This window comes from Tinamus guttatus, unplaced genomic scaffold (assembly GCF_059628265.1).
Source record: "Tinamus guttatus ecotype Peru unplaced genomic scaffold, ASM5962826v1 Tinamus_guttatus_pri_ptg000327l, whole genome shotgun sequence".
NCBI classification, from domain to species: domain Eukaryota; kingdom Metazoa; phylum Chordata; class Aves; order Tinamiformes; family Tinamidae; genus Tinamus; species Tinamus guttatus.
Window position 1 is genome coordinate 1,355,001 of NW_028288861.1, and position 5,696 is coordinate 1,360,696.

Genomic DNA, 5,696 nt, shown 5'->3' on the forward strand with positions numbered 1-5,696 from the left:
TTAGATATTCTATGTGTTTACCTCAATTGAAAAAAAAAAGAATGTTTTTGCTAGTATCAGATCTGCTGTGGAATTGGTATTGTATGTCCATGAATTCTTCCTTTCTCAGCACGTGTTCCTCACTAGAAGAAAATGCTGTTACCTTTAAGCTTTGTCAAAATTTACATTAAAATACTTGTATGAGGACTGTGACGTTATGTTTTAAAGAAAAAAAAAAAGGTGTTAAGTCACAAAATGCGGTAATAAATATTTCATTTTTGATTTTTTGTTAGGCTTTTGTGTTTTTAATCATGCCTAGGAGAGACTGACGTTATTGGGAAAGAGGTCTTAAAATATTTCTTATTGGCGTTGAACAGAAAGATTGGAAGTAGCAGAAACAAGTCTGTCGCCAGATTAACAGAATAATTGGATTAAGTAACAACTAAGGTTTTATATTTCTGCTGATTATAAATATTATGTCTATATCATACGAGATTAAACAAAACTCCAAATATTCTCTCACCAGGTTGTTTTTCGTGGAGCTGTCTTTGCTGTCTGTGCTATCTGTGCGTTAGTAACCTGGATCTGCAGCTAGACTTGTGCACGGCCGTGCCCCGAGGAGCTGGCGGGCCCCGGGGTGACGGTACCGCTGTGTGTGCGGCTGGAGGTGCAGCCCTGAGCTCCGGCTCTTCACATGGACAGGACATGATATGCAGGACGTGATACGGAAGGTTTAGGAAGGGAAAAGCAGCTTGGGGTCTAAGGGGAGTTTTACCTGTGCGAGGATTGCGTAATCCAGCCTCTGAGATAGATGGTTTTCTTGCTTTGCTCTTCTTTTGTTTTCAGAAGTTTTAAAAAAAAACTAATGAGGAAAAATGTGAATTTGACATTTTAAATATAAATAGCTGGTGAAGAACCATGGGTGAGGGTTGGTTTTGCTGTAACAAAAGCTGGTAGCGTGTTGAAGGGATGCAGGGCGCCTTGGGAGGGGGGTCCGCACGGCCCTTCCCGGGCTGCGCCCCGCGCAACAGGATGGGCCCGGCGAGAAGAGGAAAGTTCTGGGTTTCTTTCGGGGGGGCGGAGGGGAAGAGAAGCGGGAGCGGGACCGAATTTATCTCGACTTTCTAGGAAACAAATGTTCCCGGTGCAGCCGTTTGTGAACTGGAGAGCCCTGCCTTCCTTCCTCCTCCTCCTCCTCATTCCGCATGGCGGGTGTGTTATTAAAAACTCCGAGGGACAACTTCTACCTCTGGAATGTGCAAAGCGCCTCGGCCCCGTGGTTAATGTTTAATTCCCGAGCCGAGGAAAGGGCCCCGCGCTGCCCGCAGCAGCAGCAGGAGGGTGCAGGGGGGCTGCGAGGCTTCATTTGGCAACCGGGTCCCGCGCTGTGGCGTCTGCTTGACGCTATTCCTATAAAATGTAAAGGATGAGAAATCCCGCATTGAGCTCTCCCGCTTTCTGCCCCGGCTAAAACCGCTCCGACCCCCGAGTCCCGTGAGAAGAGCACAGCCCGCACTCCTCTTCCCAAATTCCGTGAATAGTATGGATGTGGGAAACCAGAAGGCAAGATTTGCGGTGTTTGCCTTTTAAAGGGAAGGGTTTATATGTATTTTTAAATAAGTACTCTATTTGCTTACAGATATTTTCTTTACAATTTTCAGGAGAAATGTCAAAAAAATGTTCTTGCAATGGTAGAAGGAAAGTGAAAAAAAAATCTCCGCTAACTTGTTGTTTTCATAATGAACTAAATATCTGTATTGCCGTGTTGTCTTCTATTTCTTCTTTTTTAAAAAAATATTATTTTTCTTTCCCTTTATTCCTTTCGGGCTGCGAGATGCGTTCCTGGAATCCAAGGTACAATCGCGCGCAGAGATTTCTCCATCTGAGATTTACTGTTTAGTATGGAAGGTTCCGATTTTGGTATTTTTAAGAGCCGCTCAGCTGTCAAAAGCAACCAAAAACGGGAATAATGTTTTGACAGCGGTATGGTGTGAAAGGAAATACTGTAGTCTGAATAAAAAAAAAAAAAAAAAAAAAAAAAAAAAAAAAAAAGCTTATGCTCTGGGAAGCGACGGGTAGCAGGAAAACACCTTTTGTTTACACATACACATGTTTATAATCCCAGATTTCCATCTCTGCGAGCGGCTCCGCGGCGGCAGCCCCCGCGACCGAGGGATTTTTCTTGCAGATTTGGCGGCTGCCGAGGCGAGGAGCGAGCGGCCCGGCCCGAGGACGAGGAGGCGCCGCGGGCGCCGCGCTGCCCTGGGCGCCCGGAGCCGCGAGCGAGGCGGAGCAGCCCCCGCAGCGCAGGTCTGGGGGGCGCGGGGGCCCCGCGGGGGGCGCGGCGGCGTGCGGAGAATTCGCGGAGCAGCTGGCGCGGGATGGGCCCCGCTTCCCGCGCAGCGCCAGGCAGCGGCTCCCGGGCGCAGCCCCCTCCCGTCCCGAGGGGCCTGCGCTTAATGACACCTTGTGGGCGCTTCCCTGGGGGAAAATCCGCTGGTCCGAGGAAAAATAAAAATTAAAAAATGCCCCAAAATTGCCCTGCCGTCCCTGCGGCTGCTCCCCAGGGCAGGAGGAGCCTCTCGGTTCCCGGGCGCATCTCCACCCCGTGAGGCTTCCCCGTCTGAAATCCCGGGAAAACGCGCTAATTTCTCCCGTACTTTTTTAACATTCTTTTTCTTTTTGAGAAATAAAAGCCCAGCACCCTGGAGCCGAGGTTGAAGGCGGCTGGGGGGTAGGTTTGGAGGCGGATTTTAATATTAATAGTTTTGGTGGCGAGAAAGAGGCAGCCAGAAGGGAGGCTGCAGCTCCGGGCAGCGCCCGTGCGACACCGATGATGGATGAGGCGGCCGAACTGCTCCTCCCCGCCGTCCCCGCGCCGCCTCAGAGCTGCTGCACCCGCCGCTTTGGGAACAAAATAAACAAACACCCTCGGCCCCTTCCTCGCATCGACTTATGGATCATTATGAATCAATTACTGCCCTCGATATTTGGGTGTTTGCTTGTATAAGAAAGGGTTCTACTGCTAAAAAACGCAAAAAGATAAAAGATAAAAAGCCCTTTTCTTTATGAAGAAATGCAGTGTCTTCCTACCTAGCCCTAGGAGGAATAAAGCGTACTAGTAGTTCCAGTTCAGCCCCTTTCCAAGAGTGGCTGCCCGCGGAGTTGTTGGGCTCATGGTAGAACTGGAACAGCGCATCTTAGAGAGCGACTTTCAAACTAATGGGCTCCACTTTGCGCGTTAAGAGCAACGCACCCCTACGGGGCATGTGCCAGCATTATTTAAACATTCCCTTCCCCCTAAAAAAAAAAAAAGAAAGAAAAAAAGTAATAATAAAAAGAACCAGCGAAGCTCGTAGCCTGCCGCCCAAGCAGTGAGGCTGCGCGCCCGCGGAGCGCTGCGCGGTGGGAAGGCGGCGCCGGCAAGGGCAGAAAGTTGGGATTTCTGCGGGTTTCTCCGCATCCCCCCTTTCGCAGCCGTGTTTGAGGACCTCAAGGTGTTTCTATGGCTACCTTGTGTATGTGGGAGGGTCATATGTGGGGGTGCCCCAGAGAAAAGGCAGCTCTTGGGTGATCATTTATCAATGTCACCCACATAATGATTCTCTCTGCAGCCTTCTATTGATGAGGATAATTACATTAGCTCAGAGTGACTGATCAATGAAAAACCACCAAACAAAAACTTCTTTGCTCTCCTATAATACAAAAAAAAAAAAAAAGATACAGAAATAAGATAGAGAGCGAGGGTGGGATTTCCCCTTCCTTTCAGCAATGATTTTTTCTTCTTCTTTTTAACAAACAAGGAAAAGTAAGAAAATTTCATCAGATTAGTCACCTTCTAAGAAGAGGTTAACGTTTTGTGAAAATGTTTCCTTAAATCTGTTGTCACCGTTCCTTGGCCGGTAAAGGCAAATCATTACTTTTAATGTGTACTGCTGCTTCTCTCCCACATCCCAAATCCTTTCCTTTACCCTCGTCTTTGAAAATCTGGAGGCAAGAAAATAAGCGCGATTGTCTGAAGCTGCGAAGGGGAAAGGGAATGTAAATACCTTCGTTCACAAGTGCAGTTGTCTCTCTATTTGTCAAGTTTTCTTTGTTTTTATCACTTCATAAGTGATCTCTATTAAAGATGGGAAGCCGTCTCTCCGAGATGCCGTTATATCGGCCGAAGTTTGCAGTTAAATTACGATTTCGCTCTTTCTAGAGTTAAAAATCAATATTTTCGCAATTAAAGGGAATTTTAATGCTTTTACGTGGGAGTTGTTAAGGGCGCCGTAAATTTTATTGTAATGCCTCTAAGATGCGGAACCCTGGCCAGGGACAGGTTGATATTCATGTTGTGCCTTATTTTTTTTCGGGGAGGGGAGGGGGGAGAAGAGGTTGTTGCTGGTTTTGTTCTCCCTCTAAAGGGCCTTCTTCAGAAAACTCAATCATTTTGAATAACTGCAAGACAAACTGATGCAAAGGGGGAGGGGGGGAGGCGGTTCTTTCTGTCCTCTCCCTCCCGTCCTGTAGATCCGATCCTGCCACTTTGGGAGGGCACTCCGTCCGCCTCCCTGTATTCCCGGCTAGAAAAGGAGGTGTCCTCGTGGGTTTTAGCCAGGGATAGAGACGTTTCGGCCTCGGGTCGCGTGTCCCCCCGTGTCGCTCGCACAGCTCCGCGGCAGCTCCGTGCCCGCAGGCGGCGCCGGGGGACGCGGGGGCTGCCGCGGGCGCGGGCTGCTCGCCCTTCGTGGCTCTCCTGCGTGCAGAGGTGGCCACGAGTCCAAAGGAAGGGGTGGATCAGCCTGAGAGCGGCTCCTCGGCTTTGCGAGCGAACTTGGCCTGTGCGGGCAGCGGCCGAGGAAACCCGTGTGGGGGGCGGATTCCGCCGCGCGCAGGCGGGTTGATCCCTCACCCCTGTATCCTGGCTCACCCCTGTATCCTGGCTCACCCCTGTATCCTGGCTCACCTCTCACTCCTGTACCCGCCGCTCACCCCTCACCCCTGTATCCTGGCTCATCCCCCACCCCTGTACCCGGCCTGATCCCTCTACCCGAGGTGATCCCTGCACCCGAGTTGCTCCGCAGCGGGGACAGGCCCCGGCCGCCGGCTCTGCCTCCGCAGCTCCCGTTCTAGCCACCGCCGGCTCCGTGAGCGAGCGCGGAGCGGGGCGCGAGGGCGGGCGCAGAGCGAACGGTTGGACGGGGAGGGGGGCAGAAGAGTTGGGAAAAGGGGCAAAGAGGGAGCGAGGGGCGCGAGGAGCTGGGCCGGGACCCCCCGCCCGGGAGTGCTCCGGGCCGGGCCGAAGGTTGGCCTCGCTCCGCCGGGGAGGCCGCGCACGTTTAGCCCCGAGAACGGGAGCCGGGAGCGGGTTTCCTCTCCGGGGCTCAGTGAGTGTCTGTGCGCAGCAAGGCCGGGCGGGGGGGCGGAAAAAAGCGCGGGGCCGCCCGCGCCGGGCAGGTTCGTTCGGCGCTAGGACCGCGGGAGGCTCCGCGGGGGCGGAGGGGGGGGGGCGGGCACCGCTTTGTTTTTTATTATTTTATTTTATTTTATTTTTTTCCTGCGGCTGCGGATCCTCGGCACGGAAACATTTCCGAATCTATGAGCCTTGAATGGACAAATACTCGCTATTAATATGGGACATGGACGAGTGGCAAAAAAGCTGAATGGGAACTACGGCTTTGGGAGAAGCTAACGATGCGCTGCAGCTCCTGCCATTGCCGGCAAGGAGAGGG

At 51.8% G+C, this 5,696-nt stretch overlaps 1 protein-coding gene across 2 annotated transcripts in view; it reads left to right on the plus strand.

Annotated features, from left to right (window-relative positions):
• The window catches only part of MEIS2 (Meis homeobox 2), a 166,042-nt gene extending 165,776 nt beyond the window's left edge, over positions 1-266 (plus strand). For both annotated transcript variants that reach the window (XM_088529253.1, XM_088529252.1), the window contains exon 12: positions 1-266. This exon is cut by the window's left edge and continues 1,178 nt beyond it. The gene's annotated coding sequence lies outside the window, so the exon portion shown is untranslated.
• The last annotated feature ends 5,430 nt before the right edge of the window (positions 267-5,696 follow it).